At 35.4% G+C, this 19,632-nt stretch overlaps 1 protein-coding gene across 3 annotated transcripts in view; it reads right to left on the bottom strand.

Annotated features, from left to right (window-relative positions):
- Positions 1-19,632, bottom strand: part of HNF4G (hepatocyte nuclear factor 4 gamma) — a 121,650-nt gene that overhangs the window by 75,186 nt on the left and 26,832 nt on the right. For 2 of the 3 annotated variants that reach the window (XM_034668863.1, XM_034668864.1), the window contains exon 2: positions 16,026-16,082. The exons of the other annotated variant lie outside the window; for it this stretch is intronic. The gene's annotated coding sequence lies outside the window, so the exon portion shown is untranslated. The remainder of the gene's footprint in view (positions 1-16,025; positions 16,083-19,632) is intronic. 3 annotated transcript variants of the gene reach the window in all.

Genomic DNA, 19,632 nt, shown 5'->3' with positions numbered 1-19,632 from the left:
AGTAACTCACTGAATGTATGAGTGATTAAAAGCCATACAGTTGTGACAAGGACCATAAGGAGATCAGACAAAAGAGTTACATGTCTTTAAAAGAAAAGAAAAGAAAAAAAAAAAGACTAGAATGATTTAACCCTTTGTTATCTTTTACCAGTATTAAACCGGCAGCATTATTTGATCAATATTTAAAGCCTTATGTGACTGAATTCCTTATGGCAAATAATTTCCAAAGGTCAAAACAGAGAAAAATAAGATTAACAAACAATTAAAACATAACTATGGCCTTGCCACAGTGCCAGCATTCCAAAAAAATGGTATTTAACCCAGCAAGATGTCCTGTCATTAGTAAAATACTAACACATTTAGATTTTATCATTGACTGTAGTTAAACTTTTTTTGATTCACTGAGGTATTTGGACCTAGAAACATATTCCCATTTCATTTAACATTCACAAAACTATTAATTAAATGCCTTATTTGCCAGACATTGCACTGTTCAGTGGAAGTAAGGCATTACATGAGAATAGATGCTCCTTGGAGGAATGAACAATCTAGGATGAGAGAGAAACAGCTAGATTAAATTTTACAATGGGATGTAATTGAAAAAATGCCTCTGCCATGTTGTTAAATGAAGTCAACTGACCTTTAAAACAAAACAGTACCAAAATATTAAATGTATTCTCTTAAGCAGAGGAGAATCGTGATTACTATAGACTTTATTTTCTTCTTTATATGTCACCTGGTTTTTATAAGAATTTTTTATACATTTATAATCAAAAGTAAAGAATCTAAAAGGGAAATTCTTTAATGTGTATTTGGGTAGAACGTGGTAAAAACCCCAGGAGAAGAACACTGACTGAGAGTCAGGCAAAGCCTGAGAGCAAAAGCGACATCTGAACCGGCCCTGGACAGTGAGTGGCTTACTGAGTGTAGAAGACAGTGGATGATAGCTAGAACAGTGAGAGAATCATCTAGAAGAGGAAAGAGTTTGAAAGTCAGCATTCCATATAGTTTGAGTGGTGGATGGAGAGAAGATGGAAACTGAATGTTCCTCAGGAGAGAAAAATATTGAGATCAAGCTGCAGTCAATGGGGAACCAAGGGACCAGCAGTTGAGGCCTCTAAACATGGGACATTTTCAGATTTCTCTTTTCTAAGATGTCTCTGACTCCAAATGTTTGTGAGGTAAAACTCTTGGTTGAAGATGAAAACTTCTAATGGAATAAAAATTGAGTCCATGGTTTTGAAAGGTACATTGAGTTGGAACTGACAGGACCCATCCAGCAAGTGGATGGGGGGGGGTGAGAAAGAAGAAAAGCTAGTAGATAACTAGGAGAGATATGAAGATTAGAAATTGAGGGACAGCAGGATTAAGGCAAATGAAGAATTAGTGAAATGACTGGTGCATATTGAGGAATATTCACTGGACAGTTTGAACACAGGTCTTATATTCATGAGAGACTGAAGCCCTTTGTCCTCTGATTTTCACCACCATTATAGTAAAGTAAAGTAATATATATCATTAACAAGTAAATGAGTAACATTTTTAACCTTATAAGTGAGATTCTTAAAAAAAAAAAAAAGAGCTTGAGGAAGTTTCTAATAATGGTAAAATAAACAAAAGGGGCGCCTGGGTGGCACAGCGGTTGAGCGTCTGCCTTCGGCTCAGGGCTTGATCCCGGCATTATGGGATCGAGCCCCACATCAGGCTCCTCTGCTATGAGCCTGCTTCTTCCTCCCCACTCCCCCTGCTTGCATTCCCTCTCTCACTGGCTGTCTCTATCTCTGTTGAATAAATAAATAAAATCTTTAAAAAAAAATAAACAAAAAAATCATAAACATCAAGAATACTTATATTCATATACTTTCCTTCTGATATAAATTGGATTATTGTCCCAATTATTCAGTTTCTTACATTAGGATTATACATCCACATGCTGTGCTAGGTAATTTTATTTTATTTTTTTAAAGATTTTATTTATTTATTTGACAGAGATAGAGACAGCCAGCGAAAGAGGGAACACAAGCAGGGGGAGTGGGAGAGGAAGAAGCAGGCTCATAGCAGAGGAGCCTGATGTGGGGCTCAATCCCACAACGCCGGGATCACGCCCTGAGCCGAAGGCAGACGCTTAACCGCTATGCCACCCAGGCGCCCCTGTGCTAGGTAATTTTACAGTGCCTGCACTGTGAGTGGAATATACTTCCCCATCCCACTAATGTTGAGCTTGCCCATGAAATTGCTTTGACTAATCAAATGCTAGTGTTTACATGATGTAACAGAAACTTTGCATTGCTTGGCTTGCTCTCTTGTGTACCTGTGATCTGCCACAAAAAGAATATACCATTCTATCTACTGCTCCTTCAACTGCACTTCAGACCTGAAATGTAATCAGAGGACTGCAGTGTAGCTCAAATCCAAAGAAGCCTAGCCTAGAGTAGCTCTATTACACCTTGAGAGTATAAAAATAAAGTAACAATTAGCCATGAGCATTTTATGGCTTCTTGTTGTTATGCAGCATTAGTGTAGCAATAGCTGACTAATACAGGTTTTCCTTTACCTTAGAGTAAAGAAAACACAGGTGTGGGTTTCTTCCTTAAGAATGTGGTTTTCTATAAAAGCATAATGTACTTGTAAAATGTATATATAATGCTTTTGTGCAGTAAACCCCCCAAAGTTTAAGATGGTATCAACAGAGGGCTCTATAAATCAAGGTCTTTGCAAATTTACCAACAAAGTTATAGCATTTCAATGATAATTCATGCATTATTTTTAGTGAATATTAATAAGCCCATTCTAAACATTTATGTAGTATTCAAAAGAATAAGAACAGCCAAGACAATCTTGAAGACAATATTTTATTTCCTTTTATGCATGTATGGTATATTTTATAATTCAAAAAATATTAAAATGAATAATAGAAATAATGAATAATAGAAATTATAGAACAGAAAAGAGATCTTAGAGATTAAACATATAATAACCAAAACACAAAATGCATCAGAAGCCTAAGAGCAATAAAGATATTCTTATGTAAGGAACAAATGTTGAAAGAGAATAAAAATATGAAATAAAAGTCGAGACAAAGACAATTAATCTGGGAGGTCCAATTAATAGAAATGAAAATGAGAAAATGAAAACAAAGAAATGGGAAAGAAGTAATCATTAAAAAAAAAAGCTAGAAAATATCCTCAAATTAAAGCAGAATATAAGCTTCAAAATTAACAGGGCCTTGGGGATCTCAAGTCAAAAAATGAAAAAAGGCCCACACTAATATCCTTTTGAAATTTTCCAACTCTGTGTATCATGTGATTTTCAAAAACATGAAGAGCTCCACAAGGGATTTTTTGGGGGAAGAAAATCTGAGAAAACATTAGACTTTGAGGGAAAAAAAAAATGAGGATAAGATACCAGCAAACGTAGAGGAGGAAACAAAAAGAAACATAATTTAAAATTTCAGGGTTAAAAACAAACCTGTCTGAAAAAGTTAAAGCCCAGAAAATATAAAGCAAATGTCAATCTAGAATGATTTCAAGCAATTAAGTTTAATAAACAAAAGGAAAGAGAATCCATTTGAATACAGTGAAGTTTTCTCCCACCATATCCTAGGGTTTTGGGGTGAGCCTATATCCAAGTAGAACAGCACACCAAGCTCCTCAGCATTAGACAGTACGTGTGGACACTCAAAGTTGTTCACCTGTTTCCAACCTTTAGAGTCAATTTATAGAAAAGAAAAAAAAGGGAAGACTTGGTGGTGGATACGGAAAAAATACAAATATAAACAAGTTCATAGCTGACCCCAGGGGGAAGGAAGAGTTGAGGAAATGAGAAGTACTCATAACATGTCTTAAAAAATTAAGAGAATAGACCTGTTGAAAAAAAGAAATGGATTTTTAACTACATTGTTTCAAGTTATAAAAGTAATCAATAAAAGAACAAAATGAAAAATAGAAATGTCAGATATTGAAAGAAGGGTTAGGAAAGATGGGGTAAGTTAAGGGGAACCCATCCTCCACTTTCAGAGCAGGAGTCAAGGACACTGATTTAAAGTTGACAAGCATGGGGTGAAGAATCACAGAGTAGCGCTCCAGCAGAAAAGAACCAAAAACCAACCGTTAGGAGTTGCCCTGAGAATACGATGAGAATGAAGGAATGGCAAGGCAGAGAGAGTACTTTTTATGATAATCACCCTGTAGCATGAGGTTGTGATTAATTTAAAAAAATGATTTTTAAAAGACTGACTCAGAATTCATGTCCCATGAAGCTACTAGCTGTACACTTAGAACAGCAACAAATAATAAAAAAAATTTCATCTTAAAAAAATAAGTACCTAGGGGCGCCTGGGTGGCACAGCGGTTAAGCGTCTGCCTTCAGCTCAGGGCGTGATCCCGGCGTTATGGGATCGAGCCCCACATCAGGCTCCTCCGCTATGAGCCTGCTTCTTCCTCTCCCACCCCCCTGCTTGTGTTCCCTCTCTCGCTGGCTGTCTATCTCTGTCAAATAAATAAATAAAATCTTTAAAAAAAAAATAAGTACCTAAAATGGAATGAAAAAAGGCATCATCCCGAGAATTAATTAATTCAAATACCCAAATTTAACACTGTAAGAAAAAAAGAATGCAGGCATTGAATATGAAAGGAAAAAAGGGAAGAATATTAAGTAGCACGATATTATTTGTTAAATAAAAATAAGGCCTACACAGATATAACCAGTTTTTGCATGTTTCATCATTATCACTCAGTACTTGTAACATCTGTATGCAGTATGTACTATTTTGACCACTTTCTCTTCGTTATTTTCTAAAAATAAGGTAGAGGAAACAAGCATTTGTTAAACACCTACCAGTTAAGTGTTTAAATATGTTTTTATTTGTTCTAAGGAATAAAATTTGATATTTGGTATAATTTTACTACCATATCAACTCTAAAGAAATAGCACTAAGAGATTTATCTAAGGTTAAGAAATGATAGAGCAAGGGTTTATCTGGATCCCAAACTATTTCTCTTATCTTATAATACCATAGTCATTTTAGTGATTATTATTATACTTGGTCTACTAAATTATAATATCAAAATATTAATCTTAAAATACACACAACTGGGGCACCTGGGTGGCTCAGTCAGCTGTGTCTGCCTTCAGCTCAGGTCATGATCCCAGGACCCCGGGATCTGCATCAGGCTCCCTGCTCTGTGGGGAGCCTACTTCTCCCTCTCCATCTGCCTGCCATTCCCCCTGTTTGTGGTCACTATCTCTCTCGTCAAATAGGTAAATAAAATCTTTAAAAAATACACACACACAACTGTACTACGTTTACCTATATCTTCCTTAGCTTCTGTGGTAGGCAAAATAATGGCCTTCCAAAAAACGTCCTAATCCTTGGAAGCTCTAAATATGTTACTTTACATGGCAAAAGTGACTTTGAAGATGTGATTAAGCTGAGGATCTTAAAATAGGGTGAATATCCTAAATAAGCCAGGTGGGCCCAATGCAACCAGAGGGTCCTTAGAAGATAGAACATGGAGTCAGAGGGTCAGAAAAGGAGATGTGGTGATAGAAAACAGAGGTTAGAATGATGGGATTGTTAGCTTTGAAGATGGAAGATGGAAGAAGGGGCCATGAGCCAAGGAGTGGAGAAAAACTCTAGAAGCTGGAAAAGGCAAGGAAATGTATGCTCCACCAGTCTCCAGAGCAATGCAGTCCTCCTGACTTCTTAAAGTCAGTCCAAGGAGACTCCTTTGAGATTTCTTGTGTTATAAAATAATACCATATATAATAATATGTGTTATTTCAAGTCAGTTTGTGGTAATTTATTACAGGAGAAATAGGAAGCTAATTTAGAATCAGCTTCAGAATCAGAAAGATCTGGGCTTAAATCTTATTTCTGCTATGATTTGGGGCAAGATTGTTAACCTCTATGAACGTCTGTCTCTTTACCTGCAAATCTGAAATTATAAAAACCAAGTGGGGTGATCATTCATCTACAGTTAGAGCTCATTAATGGTTTAATACTATTATTAAGTACCAAGCATAGAAGAAAAATAAAGTTTGTAAGAAAAAAAAATGGTTAAGATTGTTTTTTGCTTCCAAACTCCCAAAGTTAGCTAGCCAGTGATTCTTCATAACATATTGGCTACAAGTTGAAATATGAAGGAGGAAAACTGCTCCAATATTGAAACCACTTCATGATTTGAGCTCATTCACTGTACTCCTTTAATATCTAGCCTCTTTGGGGAAGAGGCAATATCCTTGACTGGCTATAAATTTATGAGTGTAGTTGCTTTTATGGCTCTGAATGTAATAGAACTTAAGTAAATACTGATAAGTTCTCTATTCTTCTGAGAAGTTTCCACCCACATAATATTGTCCTATCATTGGAAATCCCCACAGTTTTGATAAGAACGAAGGCAAGAACTCTTTTTTATATAATACTTGTCAATTAGAATCAGAACAGCATTCATCATTTTAGTTGGAAAGGCTAGGTGTTTTTTAAAAAACCCACTTGAAGTCTGTAAAATGAAATTTTACTTTTATTGTCTTTTGAGCACCTTCAGCTGGTCCTTGGGAGGTTAATGTTGACTTTCAAGTTTATTTTTTTCAAGCATCCCTTAACATGGTTTGCATTTATAGATTAAATGGTAAACTGGATTAAAGGAAACAAGTATTTTCTGTCACCACAGTCTGTCCACATAAACTGACTGTATCTGAAAACTATGTCCATCTTTTCAATCCAGGGATAGGTACAGCCTTCATTAACTAGGCCTGTAGGGAACTATAGTGGGAACTATAGTACCTCTTTCAAACCATTTAGATACCAGTTGTTTTTCAGGAATTCTTTGTGTTCACAGTGTATTTAAAGAGATTTTTCCTCAGATGCAATGGATTAAGCTTTCTGTATACAGTATCATAACACCGCATGAGTTAATTACTATCCAAGGGGACTCACAACCAGGCAAATTCTCACTGAAAACCATAATCACTCTAAAAAGTATAAAATATGACTAAGAAAAAAATGACTTACTACATAATTCCCCCTATTCCATAGTGTATGCTTTTTCACTGGTATATCCATCCCTTTAAGACATGACTGATGTTATCTGAAAAACCACTCTTTAGGGAACTATTATTATTATTATTTATTATTATTATTATTTTAAGTGGGCTCCAAGGTTGAGCCCAATGCAGGCTTGAACTCAGGACCCCAAGATTAAGACCTGAACTGGGATCACGATTTGGACACTTAACCGACTGAGCCACCCAGGTGCCTCCAGGGAACCATTATTGATAACAACCAAAAGAAGATCTTGCAGATCTTACATGTTTATTTAGCCTTGGACTAAGTAAACTTTTGCTTTGGGCATTTCCTATCTGGAATGCGAGAATGAGTATCAGACATTACCAAACAGAAAGGTCCCCATATCTTGCATGAAGCAAATAGGTGTTCAATAAATGCTTATAGAGTTTCACATACATATACGACAGCATACATACATACATACATACACACACATATGAGTTAACATTCCAGAAATGAGGAGCTTTTCCAGACTGCTTCAGCATTCTGAAGATAAGTGCCTGTCCATGCTGATATCACAGCATTAGTGGCTGTATCACTCCAATGGATAGGAGGTGTTATGGACTGAATATCTGTTTCCCCAAAATGTGTGTGCTGGAAACTTAATGCCAATTTGTTGGTATTTAGAGGTGAGGCCTTTGGAATGTAACTAGGTCATGAAGGTGGGTTCCTTATGAATGGGATTAGTGTCCTTATAAGAAGACAGGAGAGAGCTAGCTCTTTTTCTGCCATGTGAGGACACAGCAAGAAGTCAGCTGTCTGCAACCCAGAAGAGGGCTTTCAGCAGAGCCCAACCATGCTGCCACCATGATTGATCCTGGACTTCCAGCCTCTAGTACTGTAAGAAATAACTGTTTGTTGTTTAAGCCACCCAGGCTCTGGTAATTTGTTAGAGCAGCTTGAACTGACTAAGACAGGAGGTATGAATAAACATGTATATGATTAAATGCATAAATGAACAAACATTTCCTGAATGAACATATGTATGAATTACTTACTTGATTTTACACAAGGACATAGCAGAGTTTACTTCTCTTTGCTTACACGAAGCCAAAGTACACAGTTCATTTATAAACACCACTACACAAGCAATATTTTGAAGTGAAGATTAGAATAAATATTTTATTACCCAGAATCCTATCACCCAACAAGACAACTATATTTTTTCATGTTCCTATTAGTCTCCTGATCATATTTTATATCATTTATTCATTTAGCACAGAGAAATCAGAATATTTTTTCTACATAATGAGAACAACTCAGGCGCAACTTTAAAATTCTGCACATATGTTAGATTTCATATTCTTGACAGGCCACAGTGATCTCTCCTTCCTAAGAACGCGTGACACTTTCTGAATATCCCACTGACTAGGGATATGGCCGTATATTGTTACAAGACATACCTTGCTATTATTATTTAGCCCACATTCTATTCAATTTTATATGTCATTTGCCCAGCTACTATGAAGCTCCTTCCTATCAGGGAACAGGAATTTTGTCTCTTTATATAATCCCACCCTGTGTAGAGGAGTGAGGAAGATGATAGAGATGATAGATGATAGAGATGATAGATAGATAGATGATAGATAGATAGATAGATAGATAGATAGATAGATAGATAGATGATAGATAGATAGATAGATAGATAGATAGGTGATAAACAGAAATTTGTTGAATGAATGTTAAACAGATGCAGTCATTATAAGTGAATAAAAAATAAATGAGAAAAATTTTTAAATGCCTATTTTATATTTTGAATATAATTACAATAGTTTGTTTTATAAATTTTAACCACTTAAGATAGAAACCATTACTGCCCCTTAAAAAAACACATTTTAAGATAATCAACATTTTTTCATTAATATCATATCTGTTAAATAGTAGTTAAAAAAATCAGAAAGTCATTAGGAAAATGAGTGCAAGAGTGATTATCATTATTCTCTTTAGCTTTCACTTTTGATTTAAAAAGGATACATGAGATTAAAACTGTTCTTAACTTTGACCGAGTTACAACGCTGAAGCAACATGAACTCTGCCCCTTGAATGCCAACCTGTAAGTGGAGGTTATTGCTTCTTCCAATGAAGGTATAAATTCGATTAAATAAATGTACCACATGTATCAGGCATTTAGGAAATGAAGAAAGAAGACACAATTCCTCAGCCTTCAAGGAGCTTACAGGATAGTGCAGACATTTATATATATAATTAATTGTCAAAATCAGAACAAGTTTTTTGTTTGTTTGTTTTTGTTTTGTTGTTTGTTTGGTCACCAGTGGAAATCATGAAAATTTGATTCCTGTTCCCTTTGGGAAAATGAAGCCTTTAAAAATGAGCTGGAGTGTCTCTTTGCTTTCAAGGTTTCTCTCTCTCATCGTGACAACTATTCCTCTGTTATAAGTAGATAAAAGCTAGCCCTTTAAATACAAACATTGGTGTTTTTCTCTTGCTTATTTTCTTCCTTCCTCATTTCCTTTGTTGAGATATACATTTTCCTCCCACCTTCAAGGCAAGACTTGGTCTTTAACATCTTCTTTACCTACATACACATTAATTCAGGGACCTTAAGAACAATAGAAGTTGCTACTATTATTACCTGCCAAATTTGTATTCCTAATCCTGACCAGTGCCCAGTCTAATCTTAAAACATAACTTAACAGCTGATTATATTTTCCTGAAAATTAGTATCATTCTCTAATTTGTCCTCTACTGAGAATGGCCATCATCTCACTCCTATATGTATGTACCTAAACACATGTGCATTTTTAAGTATGTAAAAATACTTGCGAAGTATATATAGATTTGTATTTTTTTTAAAGATATAGCAGGTCTTCATCCTATATACTACATCTGTCACAAACTCATTTTGATAATTCCTCAGGACAGAGAACCTAATTTCTGCAGCCCTAATGGCAAGTTTTTATTTTCTTAAAAATTTTAACTATCTAATCATGAATGCTTCCTTCCCATGGTCACTCCTCTCAATTAATTAATCATCCTATCTTGAATCGAGCCTAGTGCAGATGCCAGGCTCCCCCATGAAGCTGCTTAGGGCCCAAGAGCTCAGGGCCATCTCTTGCGCTCACACCTCAGTTCACTTTGACGACCAATCTAATGTCACCTACAGATGCTCTTTCTAACCACTCCTACCAGCAAATCAAGCCCTTACTCCACCAGATCTTAGATCCTGCCTCCTCATCTCCAGAAAGGAGCCTACTGTGCCCTATAGTAATGCTCGTAAGAGTAAATATCCCTTTGCTGAGCAAGACCTGAGCAGCCACCAACCCTACCGCCACCACTCCTGCACCCCAGATGTTCCGCAGACCTTCTCAGAGGTGTTCTCTAGCGCACACAGAAGATCCACCCATTAGATTCAATGTTATATGTGATGCTCTATGGAAGTTTCAACCTTTCTAAGAGTTTACCTCTTTCCTCAAATAATTCATAGTAAACTCGAAGGGAATGGCTTTAGAGTCGCGTAAACCCAGGTTTCAATTCTGGCTCTGCTACTTGTTGTCTCATTCTGGACAACTTCAGTTTCTTCACTTCAAGAAAGATTTACTTCAGGCGTATAGTGAGGGATAGGCATAAAATATATGGCCCCTAGTGGGCATCAACTTCCCTTCTATCTTAAGGCCAAGAAAGGAGACCATATAAAGCTGACTTTTAAATCACTGCTACCTTATTCTGCTAAAAAAGGGGAAGAGTGGTGGGAGTTAATACACATCCTCATCTTCTTTCCCACAGATGAACAGACATGTAAGGGATACGGTTTTAGTCATGAAAACTGACACACGTGTATTCTCTTTACACCGAGCCTGCAGAATAGTCCACTGTTATTAATACGGAGCCTTGGAATCTGCTGTGAATACTTCATATCCCTGGTAAATGACTAAATTAATTAGTCAATGGATCTGTTCTGGATATATCAGACTTGATAAATATTTTTAAAAATTAACTGGTTAAAATATATTCTTTATTCCATATGGCTTTTTATAGAGTGTTAATTTTACCTTCACAATACCAGGAAGAGATTTCAGTTACTATCCTGGTAAGAACTATATGTCTTACACTTTCTAAGGAAATTTTGAAGTCAATTCTTTATACTCTTTTTTTTTTTTTTAAGAGTGAGAGCACACATGAGGAGCAAGCGGTGGGTGGGGGGGAGACAGAAGGAGAGGGAAAGAAAGAATGTTAAGCAGGCTCCATGTCCAGCGTGGTATGCTTCATTTTTTTAAAAAAAGGAATTAGGCCTAAAAGTGGCCCAAATAAGATAGAATAGCAAATAAACTTGAAATGAAAACTAAGTAATGCAATAAAACACAGAAAGAGTTACATTTTCCACAGGACTGTGCTTTCAATTAAACAGAAAAAAGACTTTTAAAAAATCTTGGGTCATCTGGGTGGCTCAGTCGGTTAAGTATTCAACTCTTGATTTCAACATAAGTCATGATCTCACGGTTGTGGGATCAAGCCCCAAGTCAGGCTCTCCACCCAGCTTAAGATTCTCTCCCTCTGCTTTTGCCCCTCCCTCCCCAAACCTCAAGTATACAAATCAGCAAATTCTTATAGTAGCCTCATAAGTCCCTTCTTGAGTTGTGTTATATATCATACCACCCTCAAACATTTGTAATCTCATTCTTAGTAGGTGCTCAAAGTAATCAATATTAACTCTATCCATTTCTATTTCCACGTAGTGTTTATGTTGAATTTTGAATAATTCAACTAAGATCTTACACAGAAAATAAGATCTCCAAAGTGTAGAAGACGTGCCTTTTAGATACATGAGGCTCTGGAGAGGTTTGTAAAGTTTTGTGTACTTCTAGACAAAGAAGTCCTGGATAAGGAGTGGATTTTATGGTTCCCATGACCACTTAGTCAATAATGTTCACTAGATAGAAAAGTCCATACAACTCATTGTAACCAGTTCTGACTTAGAATACCTAACTCCACAGAGCTATAACCATATTCAATCAGGACACTTTTTTTTTTTTGCTTTTGTTTTGGTTTAGTTTTTTCAAAATAAGGTTAAATCAGTTTGCACACAGAAAATATGCAAACATTCCAACTAATAGTATTTTTTTAAAGATTTATTTATTTATTCGGGGGGGGGCAGAGGGAGATATTCCTCAAGCATATTCCCCACACAGCGCTGAGCTTGACATGGGGCTTGATCCCACACTCATGAGATCATGACGTGAGTTGAAACCAAGAGTTGGATACTTAATGGATTGAGCCACCCAGGCACCCCTACAACTACTTGTATTTTAAAGCAGCAAAAGTAATTTAATGAAGAAACTGTGTTAATAGAGCACCATGGTTATTTTAAAAACATCTTTTTAACATCCTGCTCAAAAATATAAAGGCAATTACCACTTTCATGAGCTTTTTCAGTTATTTCACTAATTCAATGACATTGTGGATGTGTCTGCAAAATAAGACATAGAACTGAAATAATTTATCAAGATAAATGTTAGTAAAACATTTTCTTTAATTACTTGCACATTTCATTTTGCTATACTTTAAGATCAACTATCCAGAAAATTATAGCTCTCTATGTTCATGCATAACAGAAAACACCAGGTTATAGCAAATGATTTAATTGTTCCCTAGAGTATAAATACTTGAACACTACTCATCACATTGACTGTCATTGTTGGATATATGTGTAACTAAAGATACCAACATTTTATGAAACTAAATTGTTAATTATTAATCACTTCCTATCCACCTAGAAACAATGTGATTACCAAAAAAAAATAATAAATAAAATATCTCTAAATAGAGACAGATGGGAGAGCTATACAAAATAAATCACTTAGGTTTAAAAAAAGTTCATAAATGTTATATTCTCAAAAAACACATTTCGTATTCTCAAATAATGTTGTAATCTGGTATCCAATTCTTAGGAAGTCAATCTCCTAAAAATTTAGTGTTTTATTGTTTTGAAGGTTGATATTTTTTTTAAAAGGTTTTATTCATTTATTCGACAGAGATAGAGACAGCCAGCGAGAGAGGGAACACAAGCAGGNATATTTTTTTTAAAAGGTTTTATTCATTTATTCAACAGAGATAGAGACAGCCAGCGAGAGAGGGAACACAAGCAGGGGGAGTGGGAGAGGAAGAAGCAGGCTCATAGCGGAGGAGCCCGATGTGGGGCTAGATTCCATAACGCGGGGATCACGCCCTGAGCCGAAGGCAGACGCCCAACCACTGTGCCACCCAGGCACCCCATGAAGGTTGATATATTTAACTTGAAAAATTAGTTACTTGTTTCGGTTTTGAAGAGATAGAAAAATGCNGGGGATCACGCCCTGAGCCGAAGGCAGACGCCCAACCACTGTGCCACCCAGGCGCCCCATGAAGGTTGATATATTTAACTTGAAAAATTAGTTACTTGTTTCGGTTTTGAAGAGATAGAAAAATGCATTTAAGGACTATGTGATGCACAAAATGCATGGGTGTGGGAGCAATAGGGAAGGACTCAAGACCTATATCTCAATTTTTATATATGGTTGACAATCTTATTCCCTACAAAATGCTAACATTTATAGTGATATGCATATATACAAGTGTTTCTAAGTAGCTTGATTTTTTTTTTTAATTTTACTTAACATACAGCGCAATATTGGTTTCTGGAGTAGAATTCAGTGATTCATCACTTACATACAATACCCTTGCTCATCACAAAAAGTGCCCTCCTTAATAGTTTTTTTTTTCAAGATTTTATGTATTTATTTGAGAGAGTGAGAGAGAGCACAAGAAGGGGGAGGTATAGAGGGAGAGAGAGAAAGAGGCTCCCACTGAGCAAGGAGCCTGATGCGGGGCTTGATCCCAGGACCCTGGATCATGACCTGAACCAAAGGCAGAGCCACCCAGGTGCCCCAGTAGTTTGATTCTCAGTAGCAGCATTTTCTTTTACAATTCTTTTCATTCTGTCAAAAAATAGGTGTTTCATGATGCAGTATCATGATGCAGTAAACCAAGTTCTCCCCTACGCACTGGAGCTAGAGCAGTGAATAAAGAGGACAAAGTCCCTGCCTTCATAGACCTCATTCTTGCAAGCAAGAAGAGCACTATAAAATATATATATCAAAATGTCAGTGACCGCTAAGTACAACTAAGAGGGATGAAACAAGATGAGACGATAGCAGGGTTAGGGCTATTTTTTATAGGTTGATTAGATAAGAGGTCTCTAAGAATTTAACGTTTAGGAAAAGACCTAGCAAAAATAATAACTGGGGAGAAGAGGGCTTCTGTGGAGGGCACAGCAGCAGCAAGACCAAAGCGCCAACAATTTGCGAATTCCAGAAACTTCGGGTAGGCCAATGCGACTGGAGGAATGAGAGAATAGGTGAGGATGTACTAGCCAATGTACTCATTAAAAAAAAAAAAAAACATAAAACATTAAGATCAGAAATATGAAATAACTTGCCCTGATTGAGGCAGATCAATCACTTAATTCCAGGAGCCCAAATCAATGTTATTAGTTCCTGTGCTATTTTGCTTCCAGCAAGGAACAAAACAGACACAACCTACAGTCCAGGAACAAGGAATCAGGCTGCAGATATTAGAACAGGCTGGTGGTGTAAGGTATAGAAAGCTTAACTTCAAGAGGCCTGACAGTATTGCTACCCTATTGCGTACAATCATTTAATCCCTCAATGTTCCATCTGAACATTAAAATCCATATATAATCATTCATTTCTTTATTAATTCACTCTAAACATATCAAAGGCCTAATATAGAGTAGGAAATGTGATTAAGAATTATAATGAATAACTGGATGTGCCTTCATAGATCCTCACTCAAGTGGAAAGCAAACCTATGGACATATCATTCAAGATAATGTAAGTTCAATAAATAAGCAGAACCAGTACTATGAAAATATAAAGCCAGGAAAATTAGAGAATGAAGACACATGATCACACCGGGCCTCTAATATTTTATTGTCGGTCATTACATAATACTCTACATATCTTGTGAGAAAACAATATTGCATAAATTCCCATCATAAAGTCTAAACATTTTTTGGCAGACATTGGCTATACTGGGTTCTTCTCTCTTTCTTGTAACAATCCCTGTAATTTCAAATTATTTTTCTAATAATAAGTCATGTGCTCAGAAATCTTCACAGGTCATGAATTTCTTCATTGGTACAATAATAATGGATGGAAATAATTTAACCTAGGTGCGTGGCCTAGTACTCAAAAATGAGACAGGTGTGTAGGGAAACTATGCATATTCTTCTTTCTTTAAACATTTAAAATGTAAAGTCAGGTTTTTCAGCATAATTTTAGAGGAAAGAAAATTGAAAAGCTCAAACATATAAATGGTGACATGTGTCTTCATTATCAACTACTTTGGACACTTTACAGCTGCGAATCTAGCTTTTGAAGGTTTGAATAAGCCCAAGTATAAGAAAGGAGCCCAACCAGTGATAAGCTCTGTGCTGAGGCTCACATGATGAAACTCTAGATAAGAGACTAATTGTAGGAGCAGTTCATTGAACTCAAGGGCGAATTAAGCTGAACCCAATAACTCCACCTTGAAGCAGTCATTCTCTATACAATATATGCCATCCCTCATTAAGGAATGGTGAAATCATTTTGTACGATCTCATCTTTTCTTAATTCTTTCAGATTTCTTATATGACCCGTAGTACGGTCTATTAGGAGAATGCTCCGTGTTTATTTGGATGATCATCATTTATCTTTCTTTATCTTGGGGAATATTTCCTTTTTTTGAGGTCTACATTATATGGTATTGAAATACCACACTGTTTTTTTTTTAATTATTGTCCACATAGTAGGCCTTTTAAATCATTTTTGGTTTAAATAATTGGTGAAACAAAGAAACAAAGAAAACATGCAGAACTCTAAGAATAATTCTGAGTCAGAAAATTAAGATTCAAAAGTAAATGTTGAATTTTAGGTTGCATCTATGACATAAAAAAACTTACCAATGTTCCATATGGAAACAAGAAAAGTCAGTTCCTACAATCTCCACCTTCCTCGACCTGAAATAATGTATCATAAAGATGGAAACAATGTCATTACCATTATAATAGAGGGAATCAGTAAAATCAAATGTCTTAACATAAATGCTATGTTACAAAGGGTTTATGATTACTTTGTAATTACTGAGTAACAAATCTTCCATTTGAACATTAAAGTTCAATTTGACTGGTCATATTGTGACCAGTAGCCCAAATTTGCACAGGAGAGTGACAGTCTGACTGTTGCCCAAGCATAATTAATAATAGCTTCCCTTGCTACTCTCAAAAGTTTCCTGATTTGGAAGATAAGTTACATTTGGAACAGTGTCACCTTTCTCAAGACTTAAAATAGTGTGATGGGGTGCCTGGCTGGCTCAGTCGGTAGAGCATGTGACCCTTGATCTTGGGGATGTGAGCTCAAGCCCCATGTTGGGCAAAGAGCTTACATTAAAAAAACATGTATATTGCGACAAAGAATAACTAAATTTAATATCAGAGAGAAAAAGGATAAAAAGTTAGAATTTACTTCTTTTGAAATAACATTTGATGAACAATTTCGAATGCTTTTCATGTCACTGATCCACTCTACTGTAAGCTAAAACTGAATGTTCAATTAATTAACCTGAAATCTTATTGGTATTGTGCCACACACTAAAATAAAAAGGAGTTTGGAAATATACCCTTACTGGCAGAATTAAAACCAAAAAGAAAATAAAGTGGCCTACCAATGGGCATATAAGACTAAAAGCTAACAAAAAAGAAATATAAAAACAGCCACATGAAAAGACATGCATATGCTAGGAAAATGCACTCATTATTTAAGTAACATGTCTATATATAGAGAACAAATTCTATCTACATTTAATTTAATCAGTTTTTCTTAAAATGTTAGTTCTTGTTTGATTAACATTTTAGGCATTATTATTAACACTGGAAAATAAGAGGTTTAATAGTTAGAAAGCCTAGTTTTTAGTTATTAATTTTTAATTATTAACTTGATATTTGAATACAAACAAAATATATACCCAAACAAAATATATGCCTATTATTAAAAATTTTGTAAACTATAGAAAACTACAAAAAAGCCCTATAATTTTATCATCCAAAGTACCATTTTAATATATTCTTACATTAGATAGTTATAAATGTATGTATGTGCATATACATTTTATATGTATGCATATATACGCTTAAATGTATATTAAATATGTAATATACATTATTCTCTCTATATAGATTATCCTCTACTTGGAGTGTTTTCAATCTTTTATTTTTACACAGTATCATGTCCTGAGCATTGTCCTATACCATTATTATTTGAAAACATTATTTTAATGGCTTGATAATACATAAACTGTATTGACTTTGATCATATTGCTAATTAACTTAAAAGAGAAAAAAAAAGTCTTAGAAGTGGGATAGTTTAGTCAGATGATATGAATTTCTTTATAGATTTTGACCCACAGTGTCAGTGCACTCTCCACAAAAGCGGTCTTATTTTCACTATCCACTAGTGAACAGCATAGGCTTTGAACAGGATTGCTACAATGGAGTCACTAACTGCATACTTTTAGTCTTTAAACTCTTTAAAACTCAGATACTCATTTGGAAAGTGGTGACAATAAATGCTTGAGTTTATATTAGAACCCAAGAATGTTGGACACATATTAAAACTGCAACAATTATTACTGTACCCACTAGTAACGGTATAATGCCAACACTGGATATTGTATTTTTGTTCTTTGATAATAACAATTTATATCACTTATTATAAAATTTAAAGTAATTTTGAACTTATCTGACTACAGTTCGGCAGAGACAACTAGCAGTTCCCTTAGATATGTTCCTCCTTCCGTGGCAAGAGATAAGTAATTGGGCACTTTAGAATTGAAGGTCACATTTCTCGGCCACCCTTGCAGCTGGGAGTTGCCATATATCTAAGTTTTCACCAATGGAATGGGATCGTAAGTGATGCTTCCTACTTATGGGCCTCGGCTTGGAGATATTTGCATGAAATCTTCCATGCTCCCTCCTTCCTGTAAGCTGGAATACAGACGTGCTTGTGGTGTAGCCTCAACCAGGCAGAGCAAGACTATGCCCCAGGGCAAGGGTCATAAAATGACAGAGCTGACTGTTTTGTAAATAAAGATTTTTTGGAACACAGTCATACCCATTTGTTTATGAATTGTCCGTGGCCACTTTCACCCTACAACTGTAGAGCTGAGTAACTTCAACGGACATCAGATGGCTCCCAAATCCTACAATACTTGCTATCTAGCCCTTTACAGAAAATGCTGCCAACAGCTGCTCCAGGAGATAGCAAAGCCAGATGAGAGAAACAACCTGAGACCCCAGAGGACCATGTGAAACACAAATAATCATTCAACCTAGACCAGGGACTTAGGGATTGTTAAGTGGGAAGGAAATACGGGCTCCTGGGTGGCTCAGTCATTAAGCGGCTGCCTTCGGCTCAGGGTGTGATCATGGTACTCTGGGATCGAGCCCCAAATCAGGCTCCTCCGCTGGGAGCCTGCTTCTTCCTCTCCCACTCCCCCTGCCTTTGTTCCCTCTCTCGCTGGCTGTCTTTCTCTCTGTCAAATAAATTAATAAAAATTTAAAAAAAAAAAAGTGGGAAGGAGATAAACTACGTTATTGTAGCAACCCTTTGGGGCCATTTAGTTCTAGCAGCATAATTTTCATCCTGACTAATACACCAGGAAAGCTGAGTTTTTATGAACTTATACTGTTTAAGTATGTCATTTTTATGGAAGTTGGAGAATTTTTCTTCTTCATTTATGAAGTTTTGGTATGTTAGAGATTTAAAGCTATGTCTGTAATATTTATGGAAAATAATGTCCATAGATTATTTGATTTTTAGGTTAATGATGTTTCTATATAATTTTTAAAATATTTATCTTCTAATATATCTATCATTACTTCCTGTTGTGGTTTCTTATATTGTTTTACAATTATAGTTTCCTTTTTCCAAGACCAGGTAGATATTTCTTTTTTATGTTTTTTTAATCATATTTATATTTTACTCATCTTTTTTCATTCCAAACAGCATCTAGCAGTACTTATTGAATAGTTTCCTCATAGATGTNGGTAGATATTTCTTTTTTATGTTTTTTTAATCATATTTATATTTTACTCATCTTTTTTCATTCCAAACAGCATCTAGCAGTACTTATTGAATAGTTTCCTCATAGATGTGTTATAATTACTTACACATCATAACATATATTCAGAATTATATTATATAATCACATATTATAAATTTATAAACATTACAATTTCAGAGCCTTTATATTGTTCCATTCTTCTTTTCTCAAAGCAGTATCATAGAGCTTTAATTAGTATAGTTTTAGAATTCAATTAATATTCAGTATGTCAAGTCATTCTTATTCATTCATATTTAGTCTCTAACTTTTGGGGGAATGGGGTGCATTTTAAAAATTCTATTTTGTCAGGTGAGAAATATAAAATAAATTATAATTTATTTAATTTATTTATCACGACCACAGAGAAAGATTGACATAGACAGATATTCATAATACAGGTGAAAAAAAAA

Source organism: Ailuropoda melanoleuca, chromosome 9 (assembly GCF_002007445.2).
Source record: "Ailuropoda melanoleuca isolate Jingjing chromosome 9, ASM200744v2, whole genome shotgun sequence".
NCBI classification, from domain to species: Eukaryota; Metazoa; Chordata; class Mammalia; order Carnivora; family Ursidae; genus Ailuropoda; species Ailuropoda melanoleuca.
This window is presented reverse-complemented; position numbering and strand designations above follow the sequence as displayed.